This window comes from Megalops cyprinoides, chromosome 1 (assembly GCF_013368585.1).
Source record: "Megalops cyprinoides isolate fMegCyp1 chromosome 1, fMegCyp1.pri, whole genome shotgun sequence".
Lineage (NCBI taxonomy): Eukaryota > Metazoa > Chordata > Actinopteri > Elopiformes > Megalopidae > Megalops > Megalops cyprinoides.
In genome coordinates this window covers 24,722,712-24,746,134 of record NC_050583.1, presented here as the reverse complement: position 1 = coordinate 24,746,134, position 23,423 = coordinate 24,722,712, and the positions used below count along the sequence as shown (strand labels likewise).

The 23,423-nt window shown below is 39.3% G+C and overlaps 1 non-coding gene across 1 annotated transcript; it reads left to right on the top strand.

Annotated features, from left to right (window-relative positions):
* Positions 1-11,059: 11,059 nt before the first annotated feature.
* trnar-acg lies at positions 11,060-11,132 on the top strand. Its single transcript has one exon. It is a non-coding gene; the product is annotated as a tRNA-Arg (tRNA).
* Positions 11,133-23,423: the final 12,291 nt, after the last annotated feature.

Sequence of the window (23,423 nt, the reverse complement as noted above, 5' to 3'; positions counted from 1 at the left end):
CACTTATTAGTGCATGCAACAGGACAAGAAATGTGACTGTGGCACTTTTCCATTTGAAAAGGACTAGAAAGTGCCACAGAAGGACAACCAATCAACTCCTTGCTGTGAACTATATTGGTTTTTGGAAAAAGATACTCTGGGTTGCCATTAGTAAAGCCCTAACGTTTTTCTTTTGGTCATCTGGAATGCACTCGCACACACACACAAACACCTATTACAAGGCAGACAGCTGTATTCTTTGCAGAACGAGAAAAAAATACTATATTTACCTATGTGTTCAGCTTCCCTCATTTACAGGGGAAATAAAGGTTTCTGAGCAGCCAAAAATATATCTTTGGCATTTTTGTTCAGCCTGTCTAGCCCTGTAATGTGTAATTGGTGTTTAGTTCTGTTACAGACGTCACTCCAGTTCCCTCTGAATTCTAATTTATAAATGTAATTTACCCATGTGCTAACATTATCATTTGTCTTTAGCATATAGCACTATTAAAACATATTACTACTTTAAAATGTAATATAAGTTGTTTTCTGGTTGCAATAGTTCTTTTCTCTGTATTCCAAATTGTTTTTCTTTGTTGTACAAAGAGGAAGCCGTTTTGCTGCCTCTAGGAGCTACTTTGATAGCTGTCCCCCACAGCACAGCACAAAACTCGTGCATTTTTCATAACTTGCTGATTCCAGGCTCCAAGCTCTGAACTTTCGCTGAAAATGATGAAAGAGCTGCCACTGAGTGAAGTAGTGAAGATTTCTCTGAGTGGAACCAACTAGCCGTTCCTCAGACTTGCCAATGACCTGCAGCTTTGCTGTAAGAAGATTAAAAACCACTGTCTTCCTAATAGCATTATGAACCTAATCTTGCTCTGCATGTTATTGGTGGAGAATAAAAGACGCTTTTTAAGCATTGTCATCCGTCAAATGCCATGTAGTATTTTAATATCAGTCAAGGGAATCATGGACCACTGCTATGGTACCTTTAAGCAAGGCTATTAACCTGAATGTCTATAAAACAAATAAATAAGTGATGGGTAGTAATGTTTTCCCTGAAATGGTGTTTTATTTTTTAATTGTTTGCTATAATATAGGTGTCTTACATTAGGAATAAATGTCTTTCAATCCTTCTACACACTAATGCTTAAATAGTATTATTTTAGAGACTTTGCAGCAGTGGCAGCTGGTGAGCTGGAAACAGGGGAGGCTGAAGCATTACCTTTAAATCTATCATTAGTTTCAACCTGTTCCCCTTTATCTTCCTTGATTAACAATAAAACAAATAATTCACAGAATAATTGACACCAATGCGTAAATAGAGTAAATGGTTATGCTCGCAAAACAGCGCAGATTGTCGTTTGTCCGCTATTGCTAAAGCTACAACGTGAGATTGTTTAATTAACAAGGATGGCATTTATCGATTTAATTTCGTTAAATGCTCATGACACATCACAAGAAAGATATAGTGTGAAACATTTAAGAGAAAGCTTTGGGATTACTTGACACTTAATTGTTCAAATTGCCATCCTTGTTAATTAAACAACCTCATGCTGTAGCTTTCGCAATAGTGGACAAACGACAGACAATCTGCGCTGTTTCGCATAACCATTTACTCTATTTACGCATTGGTGTCAATTATTCTGTGAATTATTTGTTTTAATATTAATCAAGGATGATAAAGGGGAACAGGTTGAAACTAATGATAGATTTAAAGGTAATGTTTCGGCCTCCCCTGTTTCCAGCTCACCAGCCACCACTGCTTTGCAGCAGCATTTGCCTCTACTTGAAGTGATGAAGCTCACTGATGATGAAACTTTTCTCAGAAAGCATGTTTTAGGAATGAGAGGTAAGAAGCACCACCGTTGTGACTGAGAAGTTTAAAGGCAGCGGTATACCTCAAACATGTCAAAGGAGAGAAAGGACAATGCGAGTAGATAGTCACTGCCTTATCTGATTAAATTCTTTAAAAAATAACAAGATGAGAGTATGAAACTCTGAGTGCTTTACCTCAAAGGGACGGAATGCTATGAGGGAGCAGGAGTACATTGTCCAACCATACAGGTATGGGGTTGCCATGGGCTCAGCAGAGCACCGGCAGTGCCTCAGCAAGGCAGTAGGATTTATGCAAGTGTGTTCATCTTGTGAAAGGGATTCAGAAAGCTCAATACCAAGGGATGTGGGGTAGGGCAGTGTTTCCCAATCCTACTCCTGAAGGCACACTGTCCTGTATATCTTCTATCTATCCTTGCTCTACCTACCTGACTGAATTCATCAGTGGCACTTTTTATTAGCTGAGCGCACCTGATTTAATCAAGCAGCAAGGATAGATAGAAGATATGCAGGACAGTGTGCCTCCAGGAGTAGGATTGGGAAACACTGGGGTAGGGGGTGCCTTCTTTACTAGAAAGGTCCATTCCTGAAGAGAAATTATGAATCCAATAGCCAACAATGACCCATTTTCCCAACAAGAAACACTGGTCAGTGTAAAGTGCAATGTGCAGTCCAATGTGCTCCCACAGGCAATTTTACAACTTCTACATGCAACCCACTAATTCTGACTAGTAAATATTGCATGGCCCAAAGAGTACAGCTTGATCATTCCGGGCACTTTAAAAGTAGTTTTGATAAAGTCAAATAAATATACATGTGACCTCAACTTTCTAGTGACACACATGTCCTATAAAACCATCAACATTTTGCTAAACTGATGTTGTTCCTTTACGCTTTCAAACTAACAGCGTATGCTTGTGTCAGATTGTGGCCGTGTTTCTTTGTAGAACAAACAGTATATGATTTCAGATATAATCAGGAGATGAAGCATGTAACTACATATTGACTGCTGAGGTTTGCCCAGATAAAAGCAACTGGCTGGATTGCATTTGTAGCTAAGAGGTTCTACTCTAAAACCAGACTTCACATTTCTTCTGCCTACCTCTGGTTGTTTGCTGTGATCAGCAATGGCAGTGTGCTCCAAGCTCCTCTCCATGATTATCGCCTCAGTACATAGCACCAGCAGCAGTTCCACTGCTTTCAAAATCTGTCTAAATCTTACCTCTAAGTAGGCCAGTAATATTTACCCCATTCACATTAACAAATTGAGTGGTGAATGGTCAAGTGATTAGGTGTAAAAGCTAAAGTAATTAGCATATGGCTCACCTTGAGTTTACCCACATCTTTTGCAGCTCCATTCAGCACTACTGCAGGTGGCCTGCATGATGCCTCCTGGAAGGTATGACTGAACATTGCCTCCAGCAAATATTTCCTTTGCCAGTCAAGTCAGCATTTGTTTGTTTCCTTATGTAGAGCAACACAGCAAATATTATTCACTTTGATCATATTAGCACTGTGGGCAACATTGACAAAACCATTAATTGCAGTGTACAGTATGTCCATATTGTTGCTAAACATGTTGACAACTGAACCAATCCCTGTTTTCTCTTTATCTGCTTTCTGGATTACTGGATTTTAACTGTGTGGTTTTGTCTTCAGACCTTTTTCTAAACACATACATACATCCTAAATTATTCAATATGGTCATTTATATCCCTTTCACTTTTTCCTATGTTTTCCTCACCTTGACTCACCTAAGTATGTGCGAATTGCTTCTTCACAGCTGTTAATGAGGAGAACTGAGGAGGTCTGAGGACACCTCTGGCGACACCACGTCTTCATTAAGTGAATGGGAGCAGTTCGTTTTCACAGGAATGCCTGAACTCAACACAGTCATCAAAGACCATTACATACCCTTGAAACAATGAGATACTATGGACAGTAACGAAAAAAACTCAACCGGAGCTGCTACAGTGCTCTGTTCTTCTGTAACCCTCCTTGTCAGGACACAAGAGCACACAAGGAAAGAGGTCAAACACAGCCAATTTTACTATTTATTAATGTGAATTTATCATTGAAAATGAGCGGCTAAATTGTACATTCCGCGATATGCCAGTTGACCATTTGTAAACACAGTACCGGAAAAATCTGGTAGTTCAGAAAAAGCTACAGTGGCCTAGCTAGTCTCTTTGCACAAGACATGGAGGGCATTCTCCAATTAAGCCTGCTGCTCATCCATGCACAATGAAATTGTGACAGCTTCTACTGGATGTGACGATTGTAGTTACAATAACCTGCAACCCAGAGGCAAGATGGCATTGACAGGAATAAAATAAGTCTGGCAACCAGTAACCCATATTTTACATTACACAGCCATTTGCAGATTGTTTCACAATACACAGCCATACAATCATATTATATTCAAACAGAGGAATTGAAAGTCTACAATGAAACTGAGTATCCCACTTAGTGTAGGGACACAGAGAAAAAATCTACAGCACACCTTTTAAAATAGCTAAATCTAAAAAAAAATTACTAAATCTAAGCAAAAATTACTTTTTGTTTAGCTAAAATACAACTGCAATGTAAGGTATGTAAAAATCAGTATTATGTTTGGGTAGTCACTTCTACATAGGAATCACCATATTTAAAGCCTTGGCAACCACTCGAACAGCAGTGGCGCTCTTTTTAGAAGCTTTGCCTTTAATGACATTCACAAAGAATGGCTGCCATGGATTCTCTGGGAGAGTGAAAGAACTATAAAAAGAATCTTTAAAAACTTCAGCTGTGTTGCGTGCTCTGATATTCAAGAATATGTGTCTGCTTGGCAAATCATATCTAACACATGGCACATCATGTGGCAACCCACTTCACAACCAGTTTTATCTGTTTTTGTGGAGCCAGGTTGCACAGTCATGATTATCAGAATCATGACAAGTTCCCATAAATAAAGTAACAAATTTGTAACAATAAATCAACATATAAATACAAACACAGAAGGGATGAGTCTGAAACCACTCAGAAACCACAAAATTATTCACTCTGTTCTAGCAGTGCACCTCTGGGACATAACAATCCTACTGTGCCCCTGGTTCCATTTCTATGGTAATGTAACAGGAAAAGCATCTACCTTTTAGGGAAGCACAAACGTATCTCCCAGGCTTTTTATTCAAAATGAATAAACAAGCAGTGGAAAAAAAGAGATTTGTTTTAAAAGTGCGATGCAGCTGCGAGGTGGGTTCTGGCGCCGTGACCGTGCTTTCGGATTTTCCCTGCTTCTGACGACGATGCAGCTCAGCAAAGAGCCTCTAATGCGCATGATGTGCGTCTGCCCACATGAGAGACACTCCATCTCAGCAGCAGGGAAAAGGTTGCATTAGCATTTCAATCCTGGGACGGGCAGCGCACATTTTTAAATGCAGCTTCCCAAATACAAAAACCACTCCGCCGAGGCCGCTTCCGGCCACAGGCTGAAGAGGACTTCAGGAGAGTACGACAATACAGACTAATCAGAGTGAGACGGCGAGCAGCTGTAGCGAAGCAGTCAAGAGCAAGCGAAGGCATGGAAATGAGACTCCCTTCTTCATTACAGTTCAGACTGCTCTCAGTCTTACCAGCTACAACAATGTCATTGACATCGTGCTGTGGATGTATAGCATGTTTATCAATGGATTGAGAGCTGGAATTGAGTTTTGTCCAACCCTTATCACAGTTCTGATAGCAATTGACACCAAAACCTGTGGTGATGAGACTAGCTCTACTCCCTTGAATCAGAGAGAGATCCTGATCTAAAGGTACTGTGAAGGTAGCTGTTAATTCAGCCCAGGATGAAATACCAGTGTAGTCATCTTGGTGACAGATAATACCAGCCAAGCAATTTGTCATGTCCTCACTCAGTTAACGCTGAGTCAACCCTCACTATGTTGAGTTTTGGATAAACTTTACAGAGAGAGTAGTTATGGACTTGGCTACAAGTACAATTTGTTTCTTCACAATCAAGAGATTGACCTGTGCAGTTTATCTTACTCTAAGTGCCATATAGTTCTTTATTGTGTTTGTGTAGGAATAAGTGCAAATAATCCACAGTGATTTGCAAAATTCTATGGTTGTGATGGGTATCATACATAATTTACATCACTACATCCAGGATTTATAACATCATATGTCTTGAAAAGACTCAGTCAGTAGGGTCAAATCACGCTTAACTTTCCATTGAGCTGGCATTGTTGATTTTGGAGAAAGTGCTCTGGAAGATTTTTATGCACTTGGGTCACATTTTTAATACAGCACGAAGATGTTGAGATGTCTGCACTTGCAAGTCATTTTTTCAAGCAAATGGAGTACCAGTCAAACAAGGTTATCTCTTTAATCATTTTAGATTAGCCTTTCCCTTTGAAATACAGGGTAACCACATCCAGACTGCACATCCGCTTGTGTGCTTGGTAAGAGAACTTTTCCTCTTCATCTTCTGATTCCCTCTCTCGTTGACATGTGCTTTACTCTGAGAGTTCAATAGCTGAAAACATCAACATACTGTATATGGTTAGCTAATTAGGAGTCAGTGGGCTAAAGTCATCTATCATATATGTATATATATATATATATATATATATATATATATATATATTCACTTAGGAAGATCCATACTACTGGACTAAACTAATAAACACATAGACACATAGCAGAGAAATGGAAGAGGAACAGAGTGACAGATTCAGTTAGAATTGCCACTAGTCCTGTTGCTTAAAACTTTTTCATTTAATGAGTCTGAAGGGCCTGAAGAGCCAATTGTTTGATTGCCATAATGCATTTACATTTATTCATTTGGCAGACATTGTTATCCAAAGCGACTTAGAAGTGAGGCAGAGTACAACACAAGCGAAAGCCTGGAGTCACAATATTAGAAGCGCTGCATGACGAAGTTTCAATAGTTGGCCAGACAAGGTGAAAGCTAACTGCACGAGATACAAGTGCATTAAACCATCAACATTGTTTTAAGGAAAACAGAGTTTAGCACAGAGAAATTGCTTTAGGTGATCAGATGAGTGCAAAAGAGCCGGGTCTTCAGTTAGTTCTTAAAAATAGTGTGGGATTCAGCAAAACCATCAGGGGACGATGGCAGAGAAAGTTCTGGATAGTCATTTTGTGCCGCAATGTGATGGGACCACCAGAGCGTAGTGGTCGGGAGGGAACATGCACTTGAAGTAGGGCATTCAGGTAGGTAGGTGTAGTTTTGTTGGCTGTTCTGTTCGCTGAATCTGAAAATGCCATACAAATAACACAGAAATACTCTAACACAGAAACCAGGCCCTGTGGCGACCATTTACAAGAATAGGAATTGAAAGAAAGCTAAGCAATAAAATTACTTAAGGCTTTGTACAATGAAACCAATTTTCTGCCACTTGTCTTAACAGCCAAGAAAGATCAAAACATTCCCATTGGGTATAGACTTGTCTACACACAGTCATAAACTGAAAGATAAAAGCCTAAAAGAGGGAACAGATATTTTAGATTTTTGTAAAAACATGGGGATTGCCTAAGTCTGTTGCTATTAAGTGTCTATTAAATAGCATGAATCGGAATGTTTTTGATGCAATCCACATTGTCACCTGTATTCTCATTATTTCCCGGTGCATAAAGAAAATTGATTACAAGAGCAGTCATCATTTCCAAGTGGCCTAAGAGGTCTGAATAGGTTAATAGATTCCACTTCTACTCAAGCAGATAAGATGGTTACATAATTGTAGTGTAGTCAGTGCCTGTTACTCTGGCTTGCTGCATAGTTTAAAACCGAGTGACTTTAATACTCAGAGTGATTTGTTACAATCTTGTACATTATTATGCAAAAAGAGCCTTCCTAAGTAAGGCTCATTGCAGAATTCCAACCCACTCAAGATTAAAATAATAAATACATCCACCAATACATTACCAATACTTATATAATATATGTAAATATATTAATTGTATCTATAGCTATAGATTTATTTGTATCTATATATGTGATATATTTCACATACATTCCGGTATATAGATACAGTACATATTGTTAAACACACTGATGGTAACAAGTGAACAATTTTAATCATGAAATTGTCCAGTAGTATATGTATAAAGCACACACTCAGTGATTCCTTTACCCCCTTATCCCCAAAAAACTGAGTTAACCAACTGCAGTGCCAGGAGCCTTGTTTCCATAAGAAATCAATTTCCTGAAATGAATTACTAGGAAATACTATAAATCTGGTTTGCGCTCTCATCCAGATTTTTCAGGGGATGCAGAGTGCGTGATATGAAAGGCTGATTTAGGGATGAAAAACATCAAAGAAATATTCTTTTTCATTTGAATCCTCATACGTGCTCCATTTCCACCGTTGCCTACTGTATTTTTGAAGAGAGGCATGCAAGAATACTCAGAACTTAAAAATCACAACTCATTAAAGTCCCTGTGAATCTAAATCAGAAAACAAGCAAGTACCACTGTAATATCTCAGGCACTCTCACCCCCCTCTCCAGTAAATGCAATAATTCTTCAAAATAAGAATGTCTTTTAATATGTACTGTATATTACAGTTATTTTAGAATCACAGCATTGTCCTCAGATCAGACAGGTTCTGAAAAGATTACTTTGATCTGTTTTGAACATGTATATGAAGCTTGAATGATTTTGTATTGCTCTGGGCTGCAAAGCTAAGGATGATCATAAAGCTGTGTGGTAATCTGTATGGACGGAACTGTATAATGACACAGTTAGGAAAAGGGCTTATAGTAAAATTTCATAAGAAAATAAATCTCATAACAAAATGTAAAGCAGCTTACCAGTCTTCAGATGATATGAAAACTCTATCCAAAAACGTGTCTGGGAATTATGGCCCAGCAGAAAGGGCGAGACAGGAAGAGTGTTGGCATGTAACCTTCAAAGTCATGTCTGAAACTGAATGAACTAACCAGGAAAAACAACCAGTTTCTATAGTATTCTATTAGATATGTGCTGACATATTACGTGGTTATTCTAAATTAAAAATGGTGAGTTTAGTTGCACTTTTCTTTGTCTTGTCTTGATGTGGATTGAAAACTAAATACCACAGTACATATGACTAGGTTAACATTCAGCATTGAAAGACTGAAAACTTCCGCAACATCTAGATAATATACATAATCAGCCTAGAGAAACCTGGTCTTCAAAGCGTGTAAGCTGTCTTACATCTACCACTTACCACATTGCTATTGCACTTCTCAGAGCTGGAAATAATGCTAAACTGCTTGGCTGGCAGAAGCACTTGGAGCTAATAATATGTATATATTTGTTCATGTAAATGGAGAAATGATAACATACAAGAAGTCGGTAAATAATATACTGATGTTGATATATTTTAGGCTACCAATCTGATGCAACACTCTTTTGAAATTGTGAACACTTGTCTATCCATTCAGACAGAAAAGGAGTGAATAGAATGGGTTGTTTTCTCCTTGTAATTCACAAGCTTCTTTCCTGACACAAATGAGTTTTGTGCCTAATTTACTCTTCAGATCATAAGATTTGTGTCTTAATTACAATGAACAAACTGAAGCTCATATATAAAATGAAGTGGAATCATTACAGTGAAACCTCAAAATCTTTTTCTTTAATGACCAAATACATGTAAGTTTATTTGGGGATGACATTGGTGGTTATTTGATCCTTCTGCAGGGTGGACTCATATGTAGTGTTTAAGAAGCTATCTGTAACATGTCAAGCTCTGTCTGCATGTCACGTCTGTCATGTTCAGTCCGCAAACTGGAATTGCAAGTCATATTAGTCATTGTGTGTTTGTGTGAGAAGGGCATTATTGTGTAAATGGCAGAAAAAATGACTTGCCACACTTGCCAATGTCTCTTAGCCCTATCACTCTCTGCATCTGTGGATCTACATCCACTGCTGTCCTCTCCCACATCATTGATAACAGCTTTCAGCCAAAGAGCCAATGACAGTCTGATTCAACAAACGATTCATAAAACCCACAGAGCAAAAACAAAGATGCAGGAAGAGCTAATATTCAGCTCTGATGCTGAGAATCATTTTTTTCTGGGGGAGAATATTTAGGTATTTCTGTCATAATGCCATTCATGACCAGTGAGCCAGATCTCTACCCAACATCACAAATGGACCATTGTTCTGGCCCCAGTCGACATTCATCTTTGGTTGCCAGGGACAAAGCAGAGCGTGATACCTGCGAGAGTGTGTGACACACGGTCTGCTTTTTAGATAACGTCACAGCTCTTAGGGGAGAGCTTACATTAACAGAAAGGAGATGGGACTTGAGCTCATTGTATCTCCATGCCCATCTCATTAGTAGATTTTGTGAAGACTCTGGAGTGGATTATTCAATAGCTTTCAGCTTTCAAAAAAATAGTTTTCCTTGCTATATTATGTAAGCTTCCTTTTGTGCATAACACTCTATGTAGTGTTGACCCTCTACCACAATGTCAGTTTTAGAGTGGGGTAGTGTAGCTTTGCCCATACCTGATCATTTTTATGTAGTACATCATACTATACTTAATGCATTTTTATCTGCTTGGTACCTTAAAACATTAATTTCCATGGTTAAACTAGGATTTTGAACTGTAGGTCATGAAAAAAATATTTGTAAGAAATTAATGAGGCACATTAAAACATCTGTATTTTTAAATATATAACAACAGAATGTATTCTTTTGTGTATAAAATGCATTTAGAAACATGTTGTTATATTATATCATTTATTTGTTGTGCCTCACAAAAGATATCCTTTTTCATATTCATTTTTTGATGGTTAATGTGAATAAAAATAAGATTTCCTCCAGGAATAATGATAAAAATACACTAAACACTTAATAACACTTAAAAGAAAGCATAAACATTTAAATTCTACACTTTCAATGTTCGATGTTTCAATATATGCATACTACTATATTCACATTGTTTGCTGTGAAATGAATTAAGTAATTAATTAAATAAAAACAAAATGTCCCTTAGGGCTTTTGACATTAGCTGGTCCAGATTTATCCACCTCAGCATTAAATTAAATACTGTTGTCATCAGTCCTCGGGTGGCATTGCGATATGTACTGTGTGCCCTTACAGCTGCTTAAGCTATCGCTACTAATACCAACTATTCTACCCTGAGATCACCGGTGTAAAATCCATCAGAGGAAAAGCCTGTGTTGAGACTGAGACCCACACATGTTCCCATTTCTATGTGGCTGTAGAATACACAGGTATATGAGGGGCCAGTGGCGCAATGGATAACGCGTCTGACTACGGATCAGAAGATTCTAAGTTCGACTCCTGGCTGGCTCGTACATTTTTAAACTATAAAATAAATTTAAGATTAAAAAGCATGTACCTTGTTAGTGTGTACCTTGCCTGGCCAACATTTGGAACTTTTTCATGCAGTGCTTCTATTATTGTTGACTCTGTATGGTTTTTCGCTCGTGTTGAATTGTACCTCACTTGTAAGTCGCTTTGGACAAAAGCATCGGCCAAATGAATAAATGTAATGTAAATGTAGATGTAAATGTAATCCTCAGACACCCAATGATCTATCACTTATTCAGTTTTCTTTATCAATCAGTCATTTTTTTCAGTTATTCAGTTAAACTTCAATCGTTCCTTCACTGCACCAGTCAAACAAATTGCGTTTATCTTGTCCCAGCTCTGTGCAAAGTATGACACAAAAGTTGTTTTCTTCAGAAATGTTGCATGCTACTGTATAGGGAATGTGGAATGTGGAATTGTTATTTGAACTTCAGTCTGTTGTTATACATGAAAACTACAGATTGTGTTTTACTTGCATCAGCTTTGGGAAGTGTACAGTTATGAGCCCTTTATGGTTCATATCAGACTCAGGTTTCCTTCCCCAGGTGAAATTTGCTACCATCATTTATACTGTCTTAACCTGGACATTGAGCATAAATGACCATTAGGTGAACTCCAGGCCTGAATAGTACAGGAGGTGTTTAACCCAGTATAGCATGGCAATGAAATGCAGGTTTTTAAACAGTGTAATTCTAGTTCACAACATTAGAGAACAATTAGAGAACTTCACAATATTGCATTCTAAATATTTGAAAACTAGCCTCTGAAATAATGGTGGATACTTCTTTCTTCCTTAGAATACGTATCCATTTTGTACAAATGTTCTGTGCTGTGGTGCACTCTACATATTACACCTTTGTCTTTAAATTGCACATAATTTTTCACCATCAAAAGTTTCACTCTATGTTATTTATTATAGGTATTACTAGGTAGATGTGAGGCATATAACTGTAAAGTGCTTTGAGTACTCAAATGAGTAGAAAAGCGCTATATAAATGCAGTCCATTTTACCATTTACCATTATATATGGTTCACTATATGTTATTTATAGTAGTTCTTACTGTTCATCCTGTATGACAGTATTAAAATCTCAGACTGTTTTATACTGTCCCTGTTCCCACAACTATATTTAAAAAGATCAACAATGATAAGCAATGCTTTCTATTGTGTCTTGAATGAAAATATTAAGTGTTTATCCCCAATGAATGTAGAAAAAGTAATCTGTTCTTTGGGGTACTGACAGAGCGAGTGTAACATAAGCACGATGCCCTGTGCATGCTCCGTTACACAGAGATGGGAAGCAGTTGGTTAATTCATCTATAGATCTATGGGTGTGCATAAAGGGCAGTGGGAGATCTGATAAGACGGGGCTGATATCTGTTCTATCACGTAGCTGCGCTTGCTCCTCATTCTCCCTTGCCCCGTTATTCTGCTACCGCTCTGTCCACACATGTGGCTTACGGTAGGTATGGTGTTGATGGGGGTGAAGGTTAGATTGTCTGGCCATATCTGACTCAGTTCTAAAAATAAATGCCCTGTCCTGTTTATGCCATTGCCCGCATTTTCAAAAATGCTGCTTTGCGCCAGGTGCACATCTGCAAGCAACACACAAAGAAAACACTCTCTACTTTGAAATACAAAAAAAAAAAACACAAAATCAAACTTAGCATTTTGTAGCACTAGTCAACATATTCTCATTCTCACTGCTGGTAAAAAAAAAAAAGATCTAATTTTTTAATGAATTTTGCAAAATTAACACTGCCCATGGAAATTAAGACTGCCTGCCAAAATACAGTTTAATGTACACAATGCAACTGCTTATCCATCAACTGTAAATGTCAGGGAGTTCAGGCTAGGACTCAATCGCAGACCCAAAAGTGCGTCGGTTTCCGGGCAGATTTAACGAAATCACAGATCGAAAAACCAGTTCACAGGCAGGGTCAAAACCAGAGAGGCAGTCCAAGGGAAAATCCAGGTACGGGAAAGTCGGAACTGGCAGGGTCGGACAACAGGCAGGCACAATCGGGCGAACAAAGCAGAGCGGCAGGCAAAAACAGATCAAAAAACAGGCAGGTCGAAATCGGAAAATAGCAAAAGACGAAAAACGGCGGGGACGAAACAGTGGGAAACTACTGCTACGAACTAGCAACGACTACATGACAAACAGGGTATATAAAGGGACAGTCTGATGAGGGGATGAGATGCAGGTGTGCAGGTAATCAGGCGGAGACAGGGCGGAGAGCAGGGCAGGGCTGAAACACAAGGGGAAAAACAAAAGCACATGGGAAAAGAAAAAAACCAAAACACAACGGCTAGGGGGCGGGAGCACTGACAGTAAAATAAAATGAAAAATCCAATTTGTTTTGTGGCAGGTGGGGCATCACCAGAACTTCCCATCTTCCTGGCTGAAAATGACTGCAGACAAGGAGTGTTGCCATCCATAACTGTATGACAGCCATGATCCGCAGTGACTTAAACTTGGCTTCTTTTTGAGAGCAGTGTGCATTTTTTTTTTTTGGTCAAGGTCAAGCACCACTTCTTTGCCTTTACTCCACACTGCATTGCAATTCCAGCATGGCAGAGAGAGGAAAACTGTTAAATGGTTAAGTGTTTAGTGGACCAGGACAGGAGACTGGGGGACAGTGATGATAGCTACAGTCTTTTGTGTGCAGACACACAGACTTAGTAGGCACAGACAGGTGGGAAGGAAGATCAATGATCTTACAGAGGAGTATCTGGGGTCGAGGAGAGGCTGACACATGAGAAGGGCTGATAATCAGTGCATTGCAGTGTGTAGGCGAGAGGAGGCCATAACCAGTGAGTACTACAGAAAAGTAGAAAGAGGAAAGGAACCAGGAAACAAGTGAGATTTTATCAGCAGTGTTAGTGCTGCCCTGGAGTAGCAAAGTGGTATAAAAAGAAGAGGTATGGAGAGAGTGTTGGGAGAGAAAACAGAAACCCTCAAGGCAGAGGCTGAGATGTGGGAACACCAGGATAGCTGCAGGGGCCTTCAGAGCAACAGATGAGAATGAGCTGAAACAGCAAATAAAAGAGTGGGATGTCTACTGGCCATGCCAACTGCATGGCTGTAGATACATCAGTGTAGACATGAACCACAATGCGCACATAGACAGTGAAGAAACCAAAGGGGTACAAGAGGCAGGCAGAGCTATGTGAAGCTGCATGAGGGTCCAGAGGCTGCTCACTGTTATAAACTACATCTGAACAATCAAAATGGATGGCATAGCTAAATGCACAGAGCCTTCAAAGAAGGTGTAAAACATCCAAGTACCGTAGCCATAACAATGAGCAGAGTCACTACACAGGAGAAATGGCTGAATGCATGCATTTCATACACAGAATGAATTCATCTCCCCCTATTACGAACATTAAACTTCATATAGACTAACAGTGATAACTGTCCAGCTTCATACATGCTTAGAAATAAAGGAAACTGTTCACCTGTTTAGAGTAATATTGACTTAACACACATATTCCTGCAAAAACATAAGGCAAAAAGACCAGCGACTACAAGGAACTATAGGAATGACATACATACGCAATGACATGCCGAAATACAATCCACTGAAAAAATGAATTTATCGGAACTCAATGAAAAGATTCCAAATATTATTTCAAATCATTTTATTTAGAACCAGAATTCCAGACGCCCATTAGCAGATCAATACAGAAGACATTAGTATCAAACATCAAGGCTTTAACAGATCAACACTAATTGATTTTTCAGGCAAGGGGAATAGATTGGGCACATGGAGCAGTGTGCATTCCCCTGATTTAGACAGCTAAGGCTCACTACTGTCTCTCCTTGTCTTTCTGTCATACTGCAGAGGGAATATATTTTACATTCTGGCAGAGAATGGCAAGCAGCTTAACCTTTACTGAGACTTTCACCAATGGGGTCCTAAATTCTCTGCTGTCTAGCATTGTCAATCCCCCTTGTAATTTGTCCTTCAACAACAGTACAGTAAAATTTAAATCAAACCTTTCAATGTTTCCTTGAATCGTACTAGAAAGCCTGTCTTTGTGTTAAAATGTATAATTACATAGTTAGTTTGAGTGTTACTCATTTATATAATTTATATAATTTTTGTTCCTAACAAAATCCGGTTTCACATAAAACAAAACATGCTTTGAAAGATTTGAAAAAAGCATCACTTCATTATTGTCATCAAAACTCCATTCCATGACAAAGATTAAATAAGTTGTCAGTTTTGTCTTTTGTGTAAAAGAAATAAAGAGATAAACCTTGGCTTTTGGTCATGCATGTGGGGATCATTTGAAATCTATGGCTGCCCAGTGGCATCATGCTGCCAAAGGTCGGGGGTGACAGACATTTCAGCTCTTGTGCATCTTGACTTCATACAATTGTATCCAAGCCAGCATCTGATGGCTGCCCATGTGTTGCGTAGGAGGGAGAACAGATTCCACGGGAGAGCTTCATAGCCATAGAGTCATGTAATTATGAGCTCTGACACTCTGTAGGTTGTCTCACAGCCAGCTGTATGGTCATATAGTACATATGAGGACTCAGGGTGGTTAACAGTTTTTTAGAAAAAAAATATGCTTTTTATTTACAGCCCCTACACACTCCTGCGACCATCATGCTAACAGACACACGCCTTACTTCACCTTTCCTCACACTCCCCTTGGGTTCTTTCTTGGCAGAACCTCTTGTGGTTGTGAAATGTTTGCTGCTGTACATCATTGGTAGTTTTCCAGTCTGCCGTTGCTGTTAGCTTTGAGGCCACAGCCCTCACTACTGAATGCAGACATGCTTCCATTAGTATCTGTCCTCACGCCCGCGGTCCCTTTTAGATTGTATTTCCTGTTCTTCTCCCTCCACTCCTTGTCATTTCCAGTAATTACTATGTGGCTGATTGACATCCATCCATGTTTTCAGCTCTTTCAGCTCTTTCCCACCTCCACTCAACAAGATTTTAATATCATAGATTATCATCTCAGGCTTTCTCAGTATTGATCTGCCATGCACATGAGGGAAATCTCCCAGAAGCACTCAGAAGCTGCTTGTATATTCAGTCACTGTCCGTCCTGATCAGTCCTCGGATAAGCCTTTGCTTTTTTTGCAATCTTGATGGATGACACTGAGAACCCTTATATCAAAGGGTGGTTGCTTTCCATTCAGATCCCACAGCATGATGTGGCATGTAATGTGCTGCTGTGTCTTCATCTGCATTGGTATCGCAAGATGGAGTTGAGTGAATCGAATGCTATTTATTGCCCACTGGTTTGTGCATGCACATAGGCACACACACAGGCTGTAATCAGTGATCAGGAATATTCAATTACTTAAGGGAGCAAGTAAGCCACAATCTCAACTGCCTTTTCGCCCATTGGCTAAATATCACCATAGGGTTTCCAGCAGGGTCATGTCATTGGAGTACTTTATTCAGATGTTGAGGTATCACATCATGGGGATCTCTCTCCAATGATGGCTCTGGCCCTTCAATGGCCCTTCAGTGCTGTCTGAATGATGGCATTGAAATGTAGATTGATCAAACCTGAGAACAGCACACAGCCTTCATCAACAAGAAACCATCCAAGTGGCTAGCAGAAGATAAGATGAAGAAAGCTGTTTGTCTGTTGTGCTGTGGTTGATTGCCAGGCAAAGCTGGGATTAACACCCAGAGTTTAAGCAAAGAGTTACTGATTTAAGACCTCAAGTGTTAAGGGCATAAAACATGAAGCAGGTCTAAATTAGTTCTAAAAGGCCCCATGCAGAGAATCAATTATTGTGACTCAATGTGTCTCTGTGGATTCCATTGTGAAATGGGTATTGATCAGGTCTTCACCTTGCAAGTCATGACAGTGAAAGTGTGAGAGTTCTACGTCAGCCAAACTAGCCACCTTTAGATAGAGTTTTCTTCCAGACCATCACACAAAGGTACACATGCGTGTCCACATACAACTGAACAAAAGGTTCAATTTAAAGGACTTATTTTTTCCCCACGTTAAAAAATTAGACTGATTGTTCCTTAACATTTATCTTTTTGCATTGTAAGCTCAAAGTAATAACAGGATTTAAAATTTACATTGTCATATAGGCACACATGTATGTGAAGACTTTCCTTTTAAACCCAAAACAAATGATCAGAAAACAAAGCATGACATATTTGATTTACTTAAAAGGATGGACATTGCAAATGAAATATTATTTTAACTCATCAAATCAAAGACGCATCACATCAAAAAGAGCTGAATCTGTGAAGAATTTAATGATGTAAAATATGGTTTGCAAAAATGATTGAAAGCATTGATGTCAAAGGAGGATCAGACAAATTTGATCAACGGGAAAATATGAATCATGACAGGGAAAGCCAAGAGTCTTGTTATTTTGAAACATGTCAAAAGAGTCTGAAGTATTCATGAATAGCATATAAGCAATGAATTCATTTCAGGGTTTTTCTGGCTTTTCTCAGAGCTTCATGTTTGGTTTTCATATTAATCTGACAGTGACATACAGGGCCTTCCTTAAAGTAATTCACATGGCTTGGCTGTGTCATGTCATGTCCCATTTTTATGCCTATTCAGCGGCAATAAAAAGAACTCCTTTTTCATCCTCCAATGCACCACAGAAAGGGCTGCTGTCTCCTTTCACAGCAGCAGACCAACTAACAATACATTACACTGCTGAGACGTCGGCAGCCTTCTCAAAGTGCACTGCGCTCATGCTTTGTCAGAGATGTGAATGGGATGATGTAGGGTTAGCTAAATAACCTTGTACACTGAGTGAAAGACAGCTACAGGGCTGTATAATATACATCTTACTGTTGCTGCAACACAGGGTGATACCTATTTCCGGTAAGAGTCCCTTCACGTTTGAGTGTGTGCATGTGTGCAAACGTGCAACTGTACATCTTGCAAAGGATACTGTACACACAAATCTTCCTCAGTTTCAGCCCAGTGGCTGTCTTTAAGAAAATGGAGTTCTGTCCCTAATTTTAGGTACTTTGTTACAGAAGGAAAGCCACTGAGCTGCATAACAAAGTGCAATAATCCATATGATACATTGTGAGGAAGACAATTAAGGCACAGTCTTGATTAACTGAGGGAAAATATCAGTTAGAGGCTAAATCTTAAAGTAAGGCAAGTCTAATTCACAGAACATCCAAGTCACAGACTCAGAGCCAACCCAGCAAATCCGCTTCTTTCAAAATGACCAATCAGAATGCAAAGCACTGTAGGCAATGAGCTCCCTAGATCCTTCGGGGGGGGGGGGGGGGGGGGGGGGCATATGGCATGTTAAATGATCTGAACACTGACTCAATCAAAACTGGCATACAATTATCTGCATTTATCAAAGGAGACAAGAGATTCAAAGAGGATGTTCTTGTTTCACTAGGTATCATCAATTATTTTGAAGTTAGTACTGCTCCTTTTTCTTTTGTAAGGAGACAGACTTTTTGCCGCCCCTTACCGTGGACATGAATTGTTTCCACTTACTGCAGTTATTGTACTTCTTTTAAAATTTCACCATTTTTTGCCAATACTGTGGATACTGTAGAAATACAACTTTTTAAAGATCTTATACCTCTACCTCTACCTAATCACTGGGGACCTCACTTCACTTCTGTTAGGAATTCTGCAGTGACTGCTTTTTGTTTTTCTTCCCTTTCTGAAAGTTTCTGAAACTGATATTACAGAAAAAATAAAATAAAGAAGTGATAATTTCACATATTTTTCTCAATCACTTAACATACATCACAATTATATAACCTAACGACTATATTTTAGTTATTTTTAGATATTCATTTTCCTCGTGAATGCATCTATCTATTAAGATGTGATCTCAAAGAAATAGCTATACCTGCATGACATTTAAGTTACTGAAGGTTCAGACTAAAATGTTTGGTTTAAAATTATTGCTACAGACCCTTGCCTCATGTTCAAAATTTATTTTGCACTTATTATTTATTGCTGTCTTTTTTGATATTACCCAAAGTGGACTTCACTGGAACCATGAAAGGCTCAGTACCTAGTGCCCCTGGGGCACATACCAGCAAATCTCTCCAGTCTTTAGCAGAGAATTTCAAGTAGGGTAGGTCCTAGAGGGGGTGCTCCTGCCCATCAAACAACTCTGACTCAGGTTGGATCATACAGAGAATCATTATCTGACTAGAATGAAGGAACTAGAGAAAGCACGTCTCTCTTGGTTGTTATGGGATCCACGGAGAGCTACAGGGAGTTGCCTGCTGTTGCTACACTTTGGCTAGAGAAGGTAACCTAACTAGACAAACAGCAGGGCAAAAGTAAGAGATGAGAGCCAGCGGCTGACCTGTCCACCTTCTGCCACAGATGGCGAATATGGCCTGAGGCAGGACGATAGCCCAGAGGGCCGCATTCTGCTTGCTGCTACAAGTTAGAAGCCACCATCCCCATAGTGATACATATTTTCAAAGCAATTTTGAAAGTGAATGAGCAAAACAGCACTAGAAAGCATCAATATCAATTGGCAGCCTTTTCATAATAAAGAAAAATCATTTCACATTTCAAAGTAAAGTTACTGTGATTCAGATGTCCAGAGTGTGACCTCTTATGTTTAAAAAGCTTCAGATTCTTATGTTATTCTGCAGAACTACCTGGTTAGATAGGCTGGATGCAAAATTTGTCAGTGTTTAGATGCCATATCAGAGAGTTCAGCCAGACATTGAATCACTCACTGCTGCCCCAAGATAGAAATGTGAAGCAGGCAGTGTTGCTATTGGTACAGCCATGAACCTGCTTGATAATGGTCCAAAAGACCATGACTGGATCTGAAAATACAATGCTGAAAGTGAATGACACCTTTTGGTACCTTCATTTAACATAAACTATGTTAAATTTAGTCCATTTCAAATAAACTGATTACTCTCCAGGTAAACCACAACAGACCTATTATACATTTTCTGTAAATTAATTTCATGCCCAACAAATAACCATTCATTGAATGTGCCTGACCTAAGAATAAAAAACCTCAATTAAAGAGAATTATCTAAATCCAGCAGTGACTTTTGAGTAAGTCTGATTGCAATTTTGATGAGTTGCTCTCAGTCGGACATCGCTCATTCAAAAGCAAATCTCTGCCCTTGACTTCATTACTAAGTAGGTATACACTTTTGATCAAGCTGATAAATCCCTTACACAAAAGCTTTACAGCTTTTGGGCCAATTCCAATGCAGGTTAATTGAATAGGGACTCAGAGCTTGCATAAGTAATTCAGTGAAAAGTAATTACGTGGAGATGTGGTGCAGAATGGGCCTGTTGATGACAATGTTTGCAAATCATCTATACATAGTAAAATTACGTATGAGCTAATCCTTTGTGTTCAGCTGCGTTTTCACTGGTGGTCTGCATATAGCTGTTTGCATCCCAAAAGCAAGCACACGCAAGTACTGTACACTAAAACAATGTACTGTAATATCTCCAAAAATAAAGGGGGGTAAAATGCTTTAAGAGGAACTGCACATTTTTTAAAAAAACACCTTGTTACTGAAGTAAGCAACATTGTTTGCTTTGTTTTCTGAGGTAACAAAGCAGCACAGAACCATGACTGTGGAACAAAAGCAAGAGAGCCCTGACAGAAGCACCACTGCCCTCCGTTTCTGCTCCACTTTCTGAAGCACCGTGTGTCCTTTACATTGCCCAGACCTTTGGCTGTGTGGTGGCAGAGCATGCCATGCCCCCTGCAGTGTCTGTCAGAGTAACAGAGTGCCTATTTCTCCAGCTCTGACCCCAGAAGCCCCGCGCCGTGTGAGGCAGATGGAGCTGTCCTCCGGTCACACGACTCTCAGGACAACACCAGCTCTCCTGGTTACACTCATCCAGAGATGGCCGTGCGATCACAGAGCGAGAGACATGTTCCCCCCCCCCCCCTCCCCCCTCCCCCCCCCTTCTGCTCTCATATTGTATGCAGGCATGGCTGAGCTGACTGAGCGGTGTTCCTCTCTTGCAAGGCAGTCCTTGACAGACCGGTGCAGTGTGTAAAGGCATGTACTGCATTGTGGTCATGTCAGCCTTTCTGTCCAAAATCTTTTTTTTTGTATAGGTCTTTTCACAATGGCACTATGACAGAATAGAACACAACATGAAAGCTACAACATAAAAGGCATTGTAGTTGTAATACAGGTTAAATATAACTGGCTTTATCAAAGGTGCTAAAGCACTAGACTACAAACTATATTGATACTAACACAGGATTAAATAGATAAGCATAGAAATTAATGTGACTATCATACCATACATTTGTAACAGAGCTGGCCGATGCTCTGCACATAAACTAGCAGAAGGAATACAAACCTATCAACAATAATGTATTTAAAAACTACACACAAACACAAGAGAACCAGTCTACCACCTCCAGAACACAAAACGGCTTCCAGCAATCTGAACCTGGCCACACGCCTGTAAATAACAAGCCTTAATTAGTGCAGGTGTGACCAGTTAACTGGCTCTCAGACAAAGACAAATTAACAAAACAATGAAACAATCATTAAATCAAGACAAACATGAAACCTGTCCCAATTGTAATTGATTGATCTGAAGCACTTATTTTACAAGATGGAATATAGACAATGAGGATCCTCAATTTAACCAATTAAACAATTAACATTGAACATTTAACCTGTTGGGGGTGAAGTGAAGGGCTACTCCTTCACAACATTTTAGAATTGAGTTATGTTCAAGCCAAGGTGAGGCAGCTGGTTCAGGTTGGCATCTCTCCATACTGATAATGATCCAAATGGGATCACCTTGAGCACAAGGAGGTATAGACTTATCAATTATCAAATGGGAATCCTACCAGTGGTAACTATCCTATTTTGCTCTGTGTGAAGATTTTATCCACAATGCTATAAAGATACAAGATAACAGTCTGGACCCTATAGGAATTACATGTCAGATGTAACAGTATACGATTCATAGACAAAAACATCAGGGACATTTGGTTTTACCATTGTACATTGATTACTCTACTTTACAGTTGACTCTTCTACCAAATAGATGAGAACCTTGCCCAACAACATCTTAGCTCCATAGCTTTAAATAGGTCAAGCAGTTTAAATCTATGACATTTACAAAGAAGGATAAAAAGCAATTACTTGATGGCATCAAATAAGATTAGCGCTGAGGTAAAGGGGTTACCTTTCAAGAATTCAGATACCCTAATTTGTCTTAATTGCTACAGCTGCACATCAGTATGCCGCGGTTTTATCTCTGAGAGTAATCTCTGAATTGTAACTGTTGACAAATATTCCTGCACAAAGAGACTACTTGCCTGTAATTGAATTCAATTTATGTTAACAACTTCTATCTGAACACAGCCACAGTATGGGAGCAAAAAAATATCATAAATATTGTACTGTATACAGAAGATGACAAGACAGCTTTGTGAACATTACCAAATATGAAATCCATTTCACATCTACTGTGTCAATTACAAAGTATATCAAACTGAAAGAAACAGAGCGTGTTTGGTGAAGAAGCTGCAGATATCAGCTACAACAATAGCCAGCTTTGAAAACATAACTGTAAAATCTGTCCTTCTGGAATACAGGTTGTCCCACATCATGCATTGTGTTTGTTAGCGGTCACAGAGTGGTGACAAATAGCCCCCATGGTAGTGTAAATGCAGGGGAGAGAGGATGCTGAGAGCTACAAGAGTACCTGCTCAAAAAGGACTGTTCTTGCCTCTGCCTTTTTGTCTCTTTCCAAATGGTTCACCTCCTGGGAGTGACTGTCCAAACACCCTGCTGTTATACAGAGGAAGTATGTAATACAACACATTCAATTCTAGGTTTTATTTATAGGCTTTGTATAGAATCTATAAATGAACAGTGAGCCAGGACCATGGTTTAACGTCATGGTTAAAGCTTCAGGAATCACGCAGCATAAAGCTACTGGGGGCAGTGTAGCATAGTGGTTAAGGAGCAGGACTCGTAACTAAAAGACTAAAAGGTAGCTGGTTCAATCCCCGCTGGGATACTGCTGCTGTACCCTTGGGCAAGGTACTTAACCCACAACTTTCTCAGTAAATATCCAGCTGTATAAATAGATAACATTGTAAAGAGCTGTAACCTATGTAAGTTGCTTTGGATAAAAGCATCTGCTAACTGAATAAATGTAAATGTGGGTACAGTCTTTACATCCATATCTATATGACATAACATTGCTCTTATATTATGGATTCATTTGGTGGATGCTGTTATGCAGAGCAGCTTACAAGGCTGTCATAGTAAAATACGTATAATGCATATTGTA